This window comes from Protopterus annectens, chromosome 4.part1, assembly GCF_019279795.1.
Source record: "Protopterus annectens isolate FY-2018-M chromosome 4.part1, PAN1.0, whole genome shotgun sequence".
Taxonomy (NCBI): Eukaryota; Metazoa; Chordata; order Ceratodontiformes; family Protopteridae; genus Protopterus; species Protopterus annectens.
This window is the reverse complement of record NC_056734.1, coordinates 26,304,338-26,324,764: the sequence shown is the minus strand read 5'-3', so window position 1 is coordinate 26,324,764 and position 20,427 is coordinate 26,304,338.

The window sequence follows — 20,427 nt, the reverse complement described above, 5'->3', positions numbered from 1 at the left end:
CATGAATTGGGTCAAGTTACTGAGTATAAAGGAACATAAAATGGATACAGGGTGCAGTATAGTACAGTAGAAAATGTAGAATAAGCAAAAATAAACTGGACAGCAACATATACGGTCAGAAACTTTAATAGTCACAGAAAAAATTAAAAAAGGTTAGCACTTTCACGACTCACAGGTCGCTTCATCAGACTGATGAAGTGACCTGTGAGTCATGAAAGCCCTAACCTTTTTCATTTTTTCTGTGACTATTAAAGTTTCTGACTGTGTACATTACTGTGTAGTTTATTTTTGCAAGTTACTGAGTATGTAGGAAACAGCACAAGTTATGACTTAGCAAACTAAATGCCTGTATTTAACAAACACCATAGTACCTATTTTTCTGAAATGCAGATCAGATTGCAGCAGTATTATATCTGTAGTTATAAATATGTATTGATATTTGTCAAACATATAAGTATATTAAAGTATCTTGTGATTTTACATATCCAAATGTGAAAAAAATATGTTTCCTAACCTTTATAAGCTGCAGAAGTTTTAGTTAATTTTTGCATATCTTTAAGCTTCCAACATATTTGCTTGTCATCCTTTTTTGCCTGCTCTGAAAACATGATGTCTATAGTCATAACTTACTGTTTTTCAGACATATGCACTGTATTCTGGGAAGGCATATGCATTCCTAATTAATATTGATCATATCATTCCACTTTGCTTCTGGACCCAGTCTAACACTACTACAAAAACTGACAATTCCACTTTTTTTCACATATTTGATGTTTGCTTTTGAAGAAAATTAAATAAATAATGGTCATTCTAATGAATTTCAACGTCATGTTCTCAAACAGCTATAGACTGTCCCAACAAGTCATATCAGAGATAGTTTAAAAGTCATCATGCTATTACCTTTTGCTTTCACATATAGCTTTCTACCCCAAAATATCTACTTTTGTGACTATTATTTAGTATCTGATAATGAAGGAAGGGAAAGACATAATGATCATAATGATCAGAGAACATAATTTCAAGTTTATTGCACTGAGACCATTACACTATTTCTGAAATAGCCACGCCAGTGATTATTAGCAGTAGTCATACATCTCTTTATTTTCACACACACACACACACACACACACACACACACACACACACACACACACACACACACACACACACACACACACACACACACACTGTACCACCCCCTAGCTCAAAGTTAGCTACCATCTGGGTGCACCACCAACAAAGCATATCATAGATCATTTAGCATTAAGCATTGATCTATTATTTGCACTTTGACTGCATACACATACTCTTATCCCAAAAGCTATTTTGTGCATTTTCCTATACCATATAATTATTATGAATGCAAAACAAGTAATGATCAGGGTAATTGATTTGTTTTGTTGGTGTTCATCACAGATATTCCATCACTGTTATTGTAATAAATAAAAAAAGAGCAAGCAAGTGATTCCTGTTGCAGACAGTTAAAGAAGAAAAGATGTATCGCATATCAGTCACTAAATTCAACAAACACATTCTGGCCATTAGCCCATACACAGAACATGCACTCCTGCTTTCGGTATGGACACCCAACATTCAAGCTAAATTAGGACTCCACACAGACAATCTATCAGGCTGAGTCTTTGTCATAGCACCCCACGATCCATTCTAACTACATTTTCTGTGAAATTATGCACCTTCCACTGCCACAGCTACTTATCCATTGCAACTGCCTTCAAAAAATTATTACATTAATACTCATAAACATAACCACACACACACACACACACACACACACACACACACACACACACACACACACACACACACACACACACACACACACACACACTATTCTCAGAGAAGGTTGTTAGAATTCTTCAATTTTCCATGAATTTATCCTGGCAATGTCAAGCTGACACCACCCTAGACTGACACAAATATCCACCAGCTATTATGCCACTCTTGAGCAAAAGATAAATGTTTGTAATAACCAACAATCATAATGTGTGTAACAGTCTAACCTATAATACGTGAATGCTAACAAATTGCCAACTCAGTGTTGAGTTATACCCACTCCTCAAATATATTATACATAAATAAATAATAGCCATAAAATCTTCATAAATAAAAAAAGATAAAGATAAAATACCAAACATAGACACTAAAGATACTAATTAACTCTGGAATTATAGATAAGCTCACTAAACTAGGTATAAATCCCTATGTCACAAGATGGGTTATAGATAAGCTCACTAAACTAGGTACAAATCCCTATGTCACAAGATGGGTTGCCACTGGCTCACGGACAGAACCCACACTGTGAAAGTAGCAGACTCCAAATCCGACTTCAGACCAGTGACAAGTGGAGTACTACAGGGTTCAGTCCTGGGTCCTCTCCTGTTTGGTATCTACTTCTCTGAAGTACTGGCTAACACAGAAGGTCTTTAGCTAACAAAGTCTGCAGATGACTGCAAACTAGAAGCCATAATCTAAACTCCTAACGATGTGGACATACTACAAAAGGGCCTCACTGAGACAGATGCCTGGTGTCAAAGTCATGGCCTGAAGCTCAATGCCAAAAAGTGTATTGTCATCCCCTTTGGTACGAACTCTGTACCCATGAATTACCACATAGCTGGTAGTCTACTTAATGCTGAAAATATGATGAGACCTTGGGACACAGGTGGACAGTAGTCACTCCTTTGATAATCACATCGCCACAGTGGTCAGAAAATCCTTCTATGTGGCTCACCTTATCACAAAAGGTTTCTCATCCAGAAAAAATGGGGTAATTTTTCCCCTCTAATCATCACTCATTAGACCCATTATAGAATACAATGCTCCTTTTGGTATGTACCTCACAAGACATCTACAACAACTGGAAAGGCCACAGAAATACCTCACAAAGAGGATTACTGGCCTCAAACAGATGCGCTATGCAGACCGTCTCAAAAAACTCCAGCTTTACTCCGTCACATATCGCCTATTCAGAGGCGATCTCTGCCTAACATACAAAGCTATGTCAAACCCAGAGCTGCTGGACATGCTCCACGTAAAGAAATCCCAATCCCTCCAAACTACATGCTCTAGGGACCTAAACCTAGTCACCAGAATAAACAGAACATGCTGGAGGGATAGATTCCTTTCCCAGAGACTTCCCATACTCTGGAACAGACTACCTATTTATGTCAAACAGAGCTCCTCATTAGCACTCTTCAAGAAAAATCTTGATGATTGGATGGGAGATAGGAAATTTACCCCGGGGATCACTTCTGTGGTTCTGCTCGACAGGGGCTCAGGAAAATAATTTTCTTGGGTGGCGAAAGCCAGGGTACATTTTTGGCTAGGCTTATATAGGCCCTAGGGCCAATAGCCTAGTACCCTCCTAAGAACCTATGAACATATGCATTGGTAAATGTATTTACACAAAGAACAGGAAAATAATTAATTACACAGCTAGAATACTTCATAGGAAAATTTAACTAATAATAGCTACATAACCTGGCTGACATTATTCAAAAATGCTGAAACTTATCTGAACTGGGATACTAGAGGATTATACAGTCAGATTGAAAATATCAATTTACATAGCTGTTGATACACTAAAGTCTACACAGGCCTAACAAGTTCACTTGATTTAGCCAAATATATATTCGTTATTATTTCTTTCCACAAGATCTAAGGTGAAATTATTTCTCTCATACAGGAGATGACCCTGGAGTAAAATGTTTCACTTATTAGCACATTTTTCATCTCTAAACTCATCACTTTCCTGGCTGCTACTTTTCTATGGACTGCCTCCACTGAGAGACAAGCAATCAGTTCATTCTTTCCTGAATAAGAAACAACATTTCTTACACTGTATTACACAATTGTATTTCCAACAGGAATTTGTCTCTGTTTTGTGTAACAGTATGCATACACTTCTACAGGCACTGTTATGATATTTTATAAATAATTGCACATTGCAGTTTCTGTTGCAGATTTCACAAAGCTTTCAAATGAGGTACAGTCTGAGTGATAAAAGCAAGGAAAGAAAAAGGTACAGACATAACATTTTTAAATTTTTAAATAGAACATGTTGGTGAGGCAGACATGTCTCAAAGGAACCCAATGCCTTGGAAAAGGCTCCCCATCCATGTGAAGCAGAGTCCATCCCTAACTCTATTTAAGTGTAACCTTAACCAGTGGATGAGAAATCAGAAATTTACTTTAAATCTGGCCCCCATGTGTCTGACAGACAAAGGTAGACAGAAACTATGCCCAAACTGACATCCTCCCTGATAACCTTTAGAAACGTCCTACTAATGTACCGCCCTGTTAATAAATGCCCTTAATACATGTAGACGCAATTGCTTTGGTTTGTACCGCTAGGCTTATAAAGGCCCTTTTGGACAGTTTTGCTCCTATTAAAATGTTTAGGTTGAGATGAATTGGCTGCATATCTGTATAATAATTGTCTAAATTTAAGTAAATCATACGTGTGTGAAAATCGTTTAACAAATCCTGAAAAAAATATGGATGTTGATCTTTTTTGCAGACTTTAGCTTTTAAACCTTTTAGGACAGAAATATTACATGCATAGGAGAATATGTTGTTTGCGCCAGATTTTTATCCAAGCTGGAGCATTAATTTGTAACATATGACTATATGTTAAGCATATATGGTAAGTCTATTAAATAGTATAAATAAAATCAATTAATTTCCTCCTAACTGCTTTGGGGAAATAAGCGCAAAGTATTTAGGCATCTAATTTGGAATATTTTAGAAAATATATTCAGTTTGATAATGGTTATTTTGGATAGGAAAGAATATTTAATTTTAGTCATCTTAATACCATTTTAAATTTGTGACTAGAAATTGTTTAGATTTAGCATTGTTAAATGTTAAAAGACAATGTATTAGAAAATGTTAGGCCTAAATAAGTGCAAGAATATTTTGATTATAGTCATCCTGAACAGGTGGGGTCAATGAAGTTAAAGATATTCAAAAGCAGAGAAAGGAATGATTTATCTAAATTCATTTCATAGCCCTCGTAAGATGAAAATATTTTAATAGAGTGTAATATCTTGGGCAGGTCTGCATTTGGCAGGTTTCAATAAATATTGATATTATCTGCAAATCTTGCAAAATTAATTTTAAATCATGGATAAGATGGAATAATAAAATAAGAGTTTTGGATTGAGTAAAAGAATGAAAGTTTGCAGTACAAATTAATAAAATATACAAAGAGTGGACAACCTTGTCTCATACTTTTCTTTAACTGAACAGCTCATGAGAGACTTTTTTTGATAGATAACCAAGTTGTTAGATTGTTCTGTAGAATATTGATCTAATTCAACACATTGTTTAGGAATTCAATTTTTTTTCATAACTGTAAAGAGAGACAAGGTGTGTCTATTTATAAGGTAAACCAGTTCCCCATGCTGTCATTGCACAAATACTTAATGGTAAATTAAGTTAAAGACTGATCTGTAGTTTTCTGTTTTTAAAAATCCAGACTGTAGGTTTAATATAATTGAAGGCAATATTTCTTTAATCCTCTTGGCCAAGTCTGGAGTAAAAATCTTTATATCTAGGTTTAGTAGAACAATTGGTCAGAAATCTATATAATCAAATTATAAATAAAAATAAAAAATATAATTATAAATATACAATTCTGTATAATCAATTGTACTTCATATGTTATTTTTCCTGTATTCAGATTAGAATTTGTGGCTAGTGCTTTGCCTTTACTTATATGTCTATGTAAATACCATTTAGGAAACTTTTGTATTTAGATTAGAATGGTTGTGATTGCTTTGCCTTTACTTATATTTCTATGTAAATACTATTTAGGAAATGTTTGTAAAATACCTAAGTTGTGTGAATTATATATTGTTATTGTTTCTTATGGAGCTTTTCTCCCCTGGACCCACTGAAAATGTGCTCTTCACAACCCAGTGGACCATCCTGGTAAACAAATGCCAATAAATAAATTTGAAATACTGGTTATATCTTTATTAGGCATAGGTAATGCATTAGTTTTATACTAGTTCATGTAAAGGTTTGAGATACTATTAGACACAATACCATCAAACAATAAATATAGAATATTGGAAACAAAGTCTTGAAATAATTTATACAATTCATCAGGTAAACCAACTGCACTAGGAGCTTTATTGATTTTTAACATTTTGATGGTATGTTGTATCTCTTTTAATATAAATGGGGCAGTTAATAATTTGTGTTGTTTCAGGTTTAATATTGGGAAAAAAGTCAGTTTAACTAAAGATTGGTCTCTTCAGAAGACTTTAACATAGTTGCATTGTTGTAAATTTGGGCAAAGCCCCTGTAAAATATTTCATTGTTACATTGTTTTTTTCAATAGTTTTTATTTTTGTATACTATTTCAGTGATGCACAGTACAATGTAAAGGATTATATTTACTTCTACAGTTAATGTCTGCTGTGGTATTTAACATTAAAAATGTAATATATGTGGATGGTTTATAAGTCACATAGCTATAGTGCTCATTTATATTTTTGGTCTTGGTGAGAGCCTATCTACTAAAGAGGACATAACATACATCATCATTGTTGTTAAGCACAGGTAAGGAAACTACTTGAGTTGATGGTTATGGTACTGATAGCAACTATAATCTATAATCACATTGTCGTATGTGTGAGATAGACAACAGAACAATGCACATTTAACGCTTCTGTATGAAGCACTACCATGCATTATGTCATATATGCAAATATATCAGAACATTGCCATCTGTAGTACATTTATCACATGTTCTATTACACTGTTTAATACTGCTTAATTTTATTTATTGAAATTTGTTTTCTGGGAAAGCCCTGATGTGGAATTTCATGCTAGGCCCATGGAGAAAGGTTTCAACATATCACATGAAACAAAACTATAGAATATAAGAAATATAAACATTAATAAAGATTTCCATTTTTACAAGTATAATATAATAAAGCAGAGTTGTACAGGCTGTCATTTTTATAAGTATAATACAAAACAAAATAATACAGAGTAATCAAAGAAACAGTAATATTATCTAGTGACAGAAGTCAATGTCATTTTTTTTTAAATTAGATGAAAAGAGAAAAAGCCAGAAGCAAAGTTGAGATAATAGTGAAAATACATGAATTCAAAAGAGATTCAACAAGAGTATCTAGTTGAGAAAAGGATTATTAATAATTTGACAAAGTGTGTAAGAGATTAGAGAAACCAAAGATTGGTTAATAAAGAAAGAAAATATGTGTATGCATGAGAAGAGAACGTATGTGCAAAAGTTTAACAGAGAAAGAGACATTAAAAAATTAAATTTTTCAGATGAGTATTTGAAGGCTATATACCTGGTACCAGAACAAGTGTGAAAGATTTTCACTGGTAGAACAGTGATCGTAGTAAGGTGAGGGTGAGAGATAGTAGGTCAGAAAAAGGTAAATGATCATAGCTGGAGGAAGTGAAGGGAGAAGATGGCTGAAATAAAGTGGGATCAGAGATAAAACCATAGTTAAAAGATGGAGGTGGAATGAAAGAAAAAAATGGATTGTTACGGTGAGACTACCCCAGTGTGGAGCATAAGCAGAGTCAGGAATTAGTAAAGAGTGTTTTTAGAACATGATCATAACACTGTAAAATCTCCATAGCATGTATCTGTCAGTCCTGAGTTGTTTTATGACAATGTGGCTTCTACAGAACATATGAGCAAATTCAACAACTAAATCAGCTTTAACATTTGAACTTTACTTATATGAACCTTAACCTTACTGACATACATATACATTTATTTTACAATACACAGTGCACATGTATTACATATAAGACAGTGTTCACAGGGTCATGGCCTAACAGCCTGGGATTAGTGGCAGTGGTGATTTTACCTTGATATTCTGTGTTTTTACTGTAGTGAACAAGACGTCAATATTCCTCATAATAATAGGGCATTGGATACTGGTTCGATACAGAGGTATATTTGGAACAGAACTGCAGTATTACAAACAGGATGCAATAAACTATTATGCTCGAGCCAAGATGTTTTGTTGCCTTTGCATACAGCTAAACATTATTTAAGCAATAGTGCACAAGGTGTGTGCTATTGTGTAATAGCATCTCACATGTAATACATCGAAGCACAAGGTAAAGCCAAGCACCTCTGATTTGTCAAATTAGACATTATTTGACAATATCACATACTCTCGAGATAGCATCATATTGCTTTTCTATATTGTCCAGTTTCATGAAGATGAGTTAAAATAGTAATATAAAACTATGTTTTCTCATATGGGAAAAAATTCTAACATTTTTTTCTTAAAGGTAACAATTGCTGGTGTTTCAGTTTTACACTCCTATAAAGACATTATTTTTAAAGACTATTCTCATTTTCTTGCAAAATATAATGACAAACTCAACATAATTTACCACTTATAGCAAAGTTCAAAAAGATTCTCTAAAGTTATAGTAATATCTCAGCAGTGCCTCAGTTCCATTTCAATCAGAACTAAAATATTATAAAATAATAACCATTTGTTCTGTAAAAGGGCTGTGATCATCAGGTGGTTTGCTTTCTCAAAGCAACAGAAAGGATCAATTCACTTAATGGCATTCCTTTGTGACTTGGGATGAAATTGGAGCTGATGGTGAAAATTATCATAGATGTAGTGTTGGTATTGAATGCAATTATTTGCCTTATATTTGTAAAGGCAACTAGAATGCCTATGTCCTTTTTTTTCCTTAGGGATGTTGTCTGTGTCATTGACCATACAGTCAAATTTGGGGGATGGTGAGACATAAGGGAGCTGAAGACTTTTCTAGTAAGCAGTAGATGTAACACAGAGAACCAGTTCAAAGCAGGAAGTTGCTTAATCATACTGCATAGGCACACAGCTTTACTTCCATAGCTTCTGTATGTGTGTGTGTGGGCAATTTACAGGACTAGTAATAATTTAATACCATCCCCCAGATTCAGCAAGCAGCCATGCAGGAATAAGTTATTCCTGTATGGTAGTGACCATTCCTGTTCAGCACAGCAGTGCACCATGCATATGTGTGAAGGCACACTGCCATGCTCTAAAATGGACACGGTTCCATGTATGAACACAGGGGGTATGTCTGAGAGCAGAGCTTTCACAATATACACACCTCCTGCACTCCATGAGCAAGAAAGCTTGTAACACCGCCAACCCGTCAGGATAAGAAATCTGGTCAAAATCATAAGGGACAATTGTCCTTACCAAGACAAAAGTTGATAGAATAGCACACTTAGCATAAGCACAGAGCACACACCTCCCATCCAGTCAGAGTAAGGAATGTGGACAAAGCCAAAAGGGACAATCATCCATCAAAGCAGAAAGTTGATAGAATAACAGGTTCAGCATTATCAGGGATATTCTTTTTTTTTCAAAACAGGTTTATTGTTTTAACATATAAGAGAAATATCATAACAATTTTATACAAGTAATTAAAAATAGGTATTATTATAATATTCAACAAAACAACTAAAGTATTTACAAAGACATCCACTACAATTAGATCAATTAATTAAACTAAAATATCATGCTATTGAAATTAAATTTTTTTTAACAAATTTTGTAAATTATCCCATACAATAAAATAAGATGTTTTTCTGTTTGTTCTAGTCCTAATTGAGTTTATTTCCATATGGCACACTATATTCATAACATTTTTAAATTCATTGAACGAAGGAGGTGTATCTGAAATCCAATTTCTAGTTATTATTTTCCTAGCCACTGCTAGAATAGACCATAACAAGGGAAGCTTAACCTTTTTAACACTTTGAGGTACAGGTGTGTTGAATAATATAAGAGATTTAGAGATAATGACATTATCTGTAAAAAGAGCCTGCAAAAATTCATTAATTGACTTCCAGTATTCTTTCAATTTTATACAGTCATAAAACATATGAGCCCAGTCAGCATTAATTTCTGCATTACATCTCTTACATAGATTATCTTTATTATTTATTTTATTCATCATCAAAGGTGTATAAAAAGATCTATGTAAAAATTTCCATGTATAAAGTCTCCAGACAATGGAAGACATAGTTCTATAAGCAGATTCCAATATATATTGTTTATCTTGTTGATTTGGTGGGTCCCCATTAATAGAAGTGAAATAATTCCAGTATGAATCTACACTGTAAAAAGTTTCTTGTCTGATAACTTTATGTATGTATGAAAGTTTACCTTTATCAGAAACTTTATGTTGTAAATTTAATATCAAGTAATCAATCAGTCTTGGAATAGATTCTTTAACAGTTATAGACATTAAATCTATTTTATTAATGAGATGTTGTCTAAAGGTCTGAACCTCTAACCAGCAAGTTTCTCTTAGATCAAATTCTTGTTTTAAGAAATCTAGATTTTTAACTTTATTATCAGATATCAACTGATGCCAGTACTTTAGATCATTATCTATAGCTAAATGAGTTCCTTCAGAAGTAGATGACAAAAGCATACCCTGAGTATACATTATAGGAAATACAATAAAATTCCATTCCCTATACTTAGGGTGCATGAATATAAAGTTACGATAACTAATAATGTTATTTAATGGGTAACAAACCATATGTTTAGGCGTAATAGGTGAAGTACAAAATTCCTTTAGTAACCATAACATGGAGTTATTTACAATCATATTTTATGTGTTAAGGAGATTTTCATGAAGTGTATACTAATTAGCTCCCAATAATCTTTCCATTTTGTGACATATGACTGATCTATTAATAAAGTAATAACTTTTACAATAGAAGAGATAGTATATAAATTAAAGTCTGGAAAAGAAATACCCCCTTGAGACCAACTATTAGTATGTTTCTTTAATGCAATCCTAGGTCTATTAGGTGCCCATAAGAAATTTAACATTAGTGTGTTCAGTTTCTTGATAATTATTTTTGTAGGTGGAAGTATTATTGATTGTATTAAGTATAAAATCTTGGGGAATATTATCATTTTAATAATTGTAAGTCTCTCCTCCATAGTAAAAACATATTATTACAGGTATTAAAAAGATTTTGTATATTAAGAAAACAGGTATTATAATTATTATATATAATAGATTTAATATCTTTAGATAGTATTATACCTAAATAAGTTATCTGACCTGAATTGGGTACATATTTAGTAAAATCACTAATGAGAATATTTTTTGTGTATATATAGGTAGTATTTTAATTTTTTCTTCATTGAATATTAAACCAGAAATACTTTTAAAATTCATAATGTTATCAAATAGAGACTGTATAGAAGAATTAGATCCTGCTGATGTAATTAGAACATCATCTGCAAAAGTTGAATTTTGGATGTTGTATTTTCATCTATTTCAAAACCCTCTATGTCAGTACTGTTTCTGATCAAATTAGCCCAAGGCTCCATTACTAAAGTGAATAATAGTGGAGAAAGTGGACATCCTTGTTTTGTACCTTTAAGAATGGGTATTTTTGTGAAACATATGTTCCTACCTTAATATAAGCCAACGTTCCTTTGTATAAATGTTCAATTAGATTTACAAATGCATCCGAGAAGTTTGTGCACTTCATTAAGGTAAACAGATAGTCCCAACTTACTGAATCAAATGCTGAACTTATATCAAGACTAATAAGTGTTAAATCTTTCTTTTTCCTATTTGCAAAATCTATTAATGTTAAAGTTCTTCTTATATTATCAAAAGTATTTCTATTTACAATGAAGCCTGTCTGATCTATATCTATAATGCCGGGAATGATTGTCTTCAATCTATCAGCAAAGATATTCATAAACATTTTATAATCAACATTAAGTAATGAGATGGGCCGATATGAAGAACATCTAGTTGGATCTTTATTAGGTTTTAAAATTGGTGAAATAAATGTATATTGCCAAGATGGGGGGGTTATTAACTCAGTTTGGGCCAAAATAAAAACCTTATGTATTAATGAATATGTATTTTTAGAAAGGATTTTATATATCTCTGGTATAATACCATCATTACCCGGTGCTTTGTTTGATTTAAGCTTATTTGTGTAATAACTTCTGTATATGAAATACTCTTGTCCAATAGTTTAATCTGTTGTTTATTAAGCTTTTTATTCATATTTGTGGTTATAAACTCCTTTATTTTGTCTTTAGGTTCCATGTTAATATTATTATGGTTAATTTTGTGAAAGTGATTTCTAAATTCATCTAGTATTTCTGGTATACTAGAAACATTCTTCTTTTTCCTTAGAGAAAAGATTTCTTTGACATGGTTTTGTTTATTCAACCTTTTATTTTATTTTTAAGTCTATGTAAGTATTTGGGGCTTATTGAATAAGACAAAACTTGTATTTCTCTAAAGTTATTTTAACTTTATGAGTTAAAATTTCTTTGTATTTCTCATTTAGTTTGTTTATTTCTTCAATAACTTTCTTGTCCATAATATTTTCTTTATTATTATGTTTATAAGAGTCTAATTTACTTTGAATATCTAACAATTCCTTATCCCAAGATTTCCTTTTATTATTATACCATCTGATACTTTGTCCATATAGATATGATTTTAAGGCATCCCAAACATAAACAATGGAGACTTCAGGAGTGTTATTTATGTCTTAAAAATGTTTTACTTCTGAAAGTATATATTCTTTATAGTCTTTTAGTTGAGTTAAGTATGCTGGTATCCTTTTGATCTGAACATTATGAATATTTTTATCATGAATTCAAAACAATTGAATTATGATCAGATATAGGACATGAAATGATTTTGGAATTAATTAAATCTGTTACCATCTGGTTAGAAATAAAGACCCTATCTATTTTTGAATAAGTTTTGTATCTGTTAGAAAAAAGGTGTATGGTAATGATTTTGAATCTATCTGATTATTAATATCATTCAAATGATAAGAATTAGCAAAATCCTTTAAATGTTTTGCATTAGATGTAATTCTTCTCTTTCCTATAGTGGTAGTATCACTTTCATGTAGTATACAATTAAAGCCACCAGCTAAAATAATATCTCCTATAGAGAATGATATGATCTTATCAAGATGATGTTTCACTGTATTAATACCAATTCCAGGTATCCAATATACATTAATTAAAGTGTAAGTCTTCCCATTAATTTGTATTGTAACCATACAAAACATTCCTTTGTCATCCTGATAAGACTTAATGGTTTTAGGAATGGGCATACTTTTATTCCATAAAATAGCCACTCCTCTTTTTTTCTGAGTGTGCTCTGAACTAACCAATACTGTATATTTGTTTGTGGCTAGTTTATCAATATCTTTTTCCAAGAGATGGGTTTCTTGTAGGAAGACTAAGTTGACCTTATGTAAATTAATGTGTCTTATTAGGCTTGCCCTTTTACATGGATTATTCAATCCATTAATGTTTAAAGACATTCCTTTTAAAGATGTCATTTGGCATTTTTAAAACTTAAGAATCTTATGATCAAAATAACAAATAACAAGATAAGTAATGTTACATCTCCTCCTTTAGGTGTACCTTTAAATATAGCTGTATTTATTGAATCTCTTATGGGATTTCGTATAGGATTCAATTTTGTTTGTAGTGACAATGAATGTACAAAATATATTGTGGATGTCAAAACTATATACAAATAACAAGGAACAAGTGAAAATAATGTAAGGATTAAAGCTTGCATCCAGCCTGGAGTTGTAAACTCCAACTTAGAGTAGTATTTACCACTCAAGTTAACCCCCCTACCCTAAGCAGCAGTACGTCAGCTACCACCTTATCAATTTAATACTAATTATATTTAACTGAAGTTAACAGTTTTCAATTCAATTATCTAGCAAGACAAGACTACACATTTGGTAAAACAGCATCATATAAACTAAAATAAACCTTTTTTTTTTTTTTTTTTTTTTTTAAAACTGTTCATACTACTATATACATCCATGTAATATAAAACACTTGTATGCAAATAGCATTCAAATAATCTTGATGTTAGAAATCAAGAGGAGAGAAAAATAAGTTCTAACATTCATTTAAATCAAAAACTTTGGCTAATATGATTCAGACATTACATATATTAGGATGCATCTATTTTCTGTCATGTAAATACAGTTAACAGCTTCCAAAAAAACCTTGAATTGCTTGTATATTAGCATTTACTCAAACTCATTATTGCCAATAGAATAAAATATTGTATTCATAGAAATTGTTATAAATCATACTTCATAGTTAAGCAGATTCTCAGAAACATTTATATACATATCTACATACACACACATACACACACACACACACACACACACACACACACACACACACACACACACATATATATATATATATATATATATATATATATATATATATATACATACACACATACACACACATATACACATATACATATATACATATATATATATATATATATATATATACATATATATATATATACACACATGCATACACACACACACACACACACACACACACACACACACACACACACACACACACACACACACACACACACACACACACACACACACACACACACACACACACACACACACACACACACACACACACATACACACACACATACATATATATATATATATATATATATATATATATATATATATATATATATATATCTGATCTCACTGAGTTGTATCTTTACTGAGCACCATCTTACATTGCTGTCCCTTCAATAAATCTGTCTGCTTTATACAAAATAATGCACAGCAAACACATTTTAGTAACCAGATTTTACAAACATGCTATACTACTGCTTTAAAATATATCACATGACAATTTCTTCCAGTATAGAGTTATAAAATTATTTATGCTTGTCAATCAGATGAATTAAATGAGTTATAGTAATGTATATGCTTGGGACATAGGTTTAAACACATATTATTAATCTGCTATTCCTGTATCTGTGATGTGTCAGTGTGATATCTAGGTCAAAGGTGAGACCAGCTGCTTTCAGCTTTTCTGTGAGAATTCTGAGAGTTGAAGCTTTTGAAGTAGCTCATGGACATTGTGCATGAGACAGCCCACATCCCAGATTGTCTCTCTTAACATTTTGGCGGGAAACTTATTAAAAACTAGTGACAAACATTCATTTAGCAGTGTAAATGCATCTAAACATGACAAAACCTTCACAATGCATTCTACAGGTTATTACAGACTCTATGTAAGTGAAATCAAGCCCAAAATTATTAATAAGTAACAAAACTCAACATTTTTGTCCCAACTCAACTCCTATGCAAATCTCACCATCCACTGTGTCTACATGATCAAAAGCATCTCTATATATTAACAAAGAAAAGAAAAGAGAGCAGAAAGCAAAAGGGTGTAAGGCAGAAACAAAAAAAAAATGCAAGAGAAAGCTATAAGAAGCATACACAACAGAATTTTACCCACTGTTCATATCAACAGAGTTAAAAATAAAACATATTATTTACTATTATTTAGTTCTAATTATTATTGGTTAAAGCATGACAGATTATTTACAAACAAGCATAAGCAGTGTAATCAAGAAAGTATAATTAGGAATAGCATTTGAAGAACATATAAACTTTTAAAGGAAAAAAAAATGTATCAAATTACTGACCTTATTTTTCCTCTTCAGAAAGAGAAACAAGTTAAATCACAGCTTGCCATTAAATCTCCAGATATTTTGACTAGTTATGAAACAAAACATTTCTTTGCACACAGAGAATAACTTTGATTAAATCTTTTTCAAAATATTTGTTGCTTCTTGGAAATGCAGGAACTATATTTAAAAGATTAATAATAAAATAAAATGATGAGAGAGAAAAAAAACATAGTACAAATCATTTGTTTTTAGTCTCTTCTTCTTCTCTGAAGTCTTCCACGAAGTTTCAGTTGCCAGTCTCTTTAATGAAGGACTAGCCCATTCCATTTCTTCTATTTTTCCAAAATCTTATTTTTTGATAAACAGTAAAGCAGAGTCTAAGTCATCGAAAATTTTAGGACCATCAGGAAGGAAGATTTTAAGCTTGGCAGGAAACAGAAGGTATGTTTTAAACTGTGCTTTTTTAAGCTCCCTTATTAGTGGCAGAAAAACTTTTCTTTTAGCTAATACCATGGAAGAATAGTCATTGTCAAAATGCACAGTTGTTTCATTAATCTTAACAGGAGCTTTAGCCCAAGCAGATTTAAGAACCATCTCTTTATCAAAAGATGATAGAAATCTAACTATAACTGATCTAGGATCGTTTTTGTTAGAGTTAGTATTAGCTATAGATCTATGTGCTCTTTCGATACGAAAAGAGAATGCTTCTGGTAAATCTAAAGTTTTAGGGAGCCATGTTGTTAAAAAAGAAGTAATATTGTTACCTTCAATATTTTCTGGCAGTCCAAAAATCCTAATGTTATTGCGCCTAGATCTATTTTCCAGGTCATCCAGCTTTGTTTGTAAATGTTTATTTTGTTTCAACAGAAACTCAATGTTGATTTCCTCTTCTTGTATTCTATTTTCCATGTCATTCACAGCTTCTTCTATGCCTGTCATCTGGATCTTCTGTTGTTGCAGGTCCATATGTAACAAGTCTATTTGTTTTGTAGTTTTTTCTTTGAAAGTGTCTATTTTAGTATCCATTTTATCCATCTTAGCAGTAAGTTGCTGGACTATAATTATCAGAGACTGAAGTTCTTTCTTGATGCTGGAGTCTTGAGAATTTGTCTTACTGGAACTCATTTCAGACTGATAAACTGACAGGAAAATTTCCAAAGTAATTTCTGACAGGAATATTATTAAGATTTCCTTTCTTTTTTAGATATAGTTCAAGAACTATATAAAATAAACATATTTAGAAAGAAAATTACTTCAAAAATTAATTTTTTAAGTAATTAATTCCTGTCAATGTAATGAAATTGGTGGAGCTGAAAAAATCTGCTGCTATCCTGTGTTCATCCTTGGCCACGCCCCGCCTATCAGGGATATTCTGAAGGGTACAAATAAAAAAACACAAGTCATTTTTTTTTTACAAATGCAATAAAGTTTAAGTGTAGCTCTACGGGTGTGCCCGTTGCTTAGCTATGTTTAGTCCAGCTTAAACGGCACAAGAAGTTAAATAGCAAGAGACATTCAACTTGTACAGTATTGCAATAGTATAGTGGTTAGAGCATATGGTTCGTAAACGCCCATTCTTGGTTCGACCCCCACTGTTTCCAATTTGTGTTTTACATGTGAAAGCAGTACATAAACTTTTTTTTATAATTAGCTACTAAATAACATATATATGTTAAACAGCCTACTGAAGTAGGTCCAGATGTGAGGTGTCAGTTTAATAAAGTTGTGAAACCCCCATATAAACACAAGTGCCCCATACAGTATAGTCACACATGAATGAATGTAATGAAAGCACACCGGCAGATGTCAGGGACTGTAAACACATTTATAATATGTAATGAAAGATGAATCAATCCCATACAGCAGGTAGTCTACCAAACAAAAAATAAGCAATGCTAAGCATTGCATAGCTCTGCTTACCAGGTGTAAGCATTGTGTAAATATGACTACTAACCAGTGAGTAGCCTAGCTATGTGAATGTGCCCATTGGTAAGCAGTGCTGAACCTGTCCCTTTAAGCACTGCCAATCTTAGCTAAGCAGGTTCGCCCATAGTTTAGCTTAGCTCAGCGTATTCAAAACTGACCAATCATAGCAAAATGAAGGAAATCAGCCGTATTTAAACCCCACAGGTGGGAATACAGCTCATAACTGGTTGCAACCTCCCACTGTAGGCAGTATGACAGGTGTTGTTGAGGGCATGCGCTTCCAGGTGCATTGCTGGGGCATACAGGAGTCCAGGTTCATGGTAGGACTTTTGGTAAATAACCATGATAAGAGACTGCTGCAGGGCCAGTACCAGGGCTTCCAATATAAAGTGGAAGCCTGGGCCATCTCACCTGTGATCTCTTCAGTGCCACTGGTATCCCTCAGACTGGTGAGTAGGTCCGGCACCAGTATGCTGACTTGAAGTGGAGATAGACGGAGGTCTTGGACGAGTGAGTCCAAAAAGCAAGGCAGAGGGGTGATGTCCCAGCAGTGTGTAAGAATTCATATCAATAACTGTTTATTGTTTAAAAGTCCAGCCTGTGTATGTGCCGGATAGGTATGGGTACATATTTCTCCATTCCCTTTACAGCTGCAACTGAGTGGGCTGTGAATCAAAAAGCCCATGCCAGTAGGCTGCAAAGGCTGTGTTGCGAGGCTGGTGAGTAACAATCCTGCTTGTAGTAGTCATACCAAATAAATATAAAGTAGTAGCAAGTCACCTGGCAGTGTAAAACACGTGTATGGGTTGTACTGAATAAACTATACTATATGACAGTAATAGTCCCACATAGGTGATATTTCAATAAAACTAATTGCCTGACAATAAAGTTCTAAATCCTGGACTGGTTGTGTTTACTCTGGTATTGTATGGCATTTAAAGTTATAGTCTCTGAATAGTAATGTGTTAACCACTGTTACCCACACTGTGCTACATAAAAAATATGTCTAGGAATGTCTGCATAAGACTTTTGTAAGTACAAGATCTGACTGTACAGCCAAGAGAGACTTAGACAGAAAACACTAAAAGAAAAGACAGCAGTTTCTAAATAGCTCATTCTGATGAAACTCAAATTGTTGCGCTTTTAGCACACACCGCCATGGTTCAAATCCTGGCAGTGGTAGTAAGCTGTATGCATAATCATACCTTTTAACTGTACAGATTTTAGCAGACTGTCCAGATAATTGGCTCATATTTTTGGCCTGCTCCTCTGTCTACCTGGCAAAGATGATCTCAGAACTGTAGTCCCTAAATGATGACATACATTTGATTTTCAGACCTCAAATCTTTCAGAAAATGTATATTAAAACAAATCATGTTACTCTAGCAACTCTCCAAGTTTATAAGAGCAATATTCAAAATATGTCCCTTTTTGTAGCCCCATGTTGTCAAACTTTGTCCAGAGTGTGTGCATTAAGAGATTGAGAGGTATGTACATAATATTGACTAGGAATCTGGGAATATGTGTAGAAACAGTCAGGTAGTGTTAACAAACATTCCCCACAGGTCTGTCAGATAAGAAAACTGTAACTACCTGGCAATAAAGATTTAAATCCTGGACTGGTAGTGTTTACTCTGGTATTGTATGGCCTGACATGTAGCATTCACCAACATCTGATATCAGAATAGTACTGTTGTGTCAACCACTGTTTCTCACACTGTGCTGCATAAAAATATGTCTAGGAATGTCTGTATAAGACTGTTGTAATTACAAGGTCAGATTGTACAACCAAGAGTGACTTAGACAAAAAACAGTGAAAAAACAGACACCATGTCTAAATAGCTCACTGATGAAACAAAAATTGTTGTGATTTTAGCAGACACGGTCATTGTTTGAATCCTGATAGTGATAGTAAACTGTATACATAATCATACCTCTCAGCTGTACAGATTTTCCCAGAACATCCAGATATTTGGCTCATATTTTTGGCATGTTCCTTTTTTCCTGGCAAATCAGTGGGATGATCTCAGGATTGTAGTCACCAAATAATGACACTCATTTGAGTGTCAGACTTAAAATCCTTCAGAAAATGTATATTAAAACAAATCATGTTAGTCTAGCAACTGTCTAAAAGTTTATAAGAGCAATATTCAAAATATGCCTCTATTTGTACCTTCATGTTGTCAAGATTTGTTCAGATGTTGTGCATTAAGAGATTGAGAGGTATGTGCATAATTACAACTAGGAATCTGGGAATATGTGTGGAAACAGTCAGGAAGTGTTAACAAACATTAACTCCACAGGTCTACCAGGTAAGAGAAGTAGAATTTAGCTACATGGCATTCAAGTATACACTGTGTACAAGCATACTACTGCCCAAACCAAGGCCATAGGGTATTGTAATAATACATGTAGAGTAATGATTAGAGCAATGATAATTAAAGTTGTGTGTACTGCAAGGATATATAAGATTTTAACTGACATCTCCCCCCCCCCACTATATCTGCAACAATAATCTAAAAACACAAATCAATGGGTATGTTTACACCAAACCTACTGTTGGGACATATGTCGTATTGTTCAACAAATATTGAAATGTGTTTCTGTTAATGTTCCATGTTTAAATACTATCATTGGTAGCCTGTTGCTATCAAAGTAACCTGCATGATGTTGTAAATGGCCACTGTGATTCCATATATGCATGTGTTCTGCTTGATCTGCAACTGTTGTTAACTGGTGTCTTGGGTTAATGGGAGTATCTATGCATGCTGTTATAACTAATCCTGGATTGTGTTGACTATTACTAACCCGTATATGTTCTAAAACTGCAACACCATAGCATGTTTGGGAAGGCTGGTCCCAGTGGACCCACCTCTCCCACCTCATCTGGCCATGGCACCAGGCCCCAGCATGTCTGAGACTCACCATGGGACTGCCTCG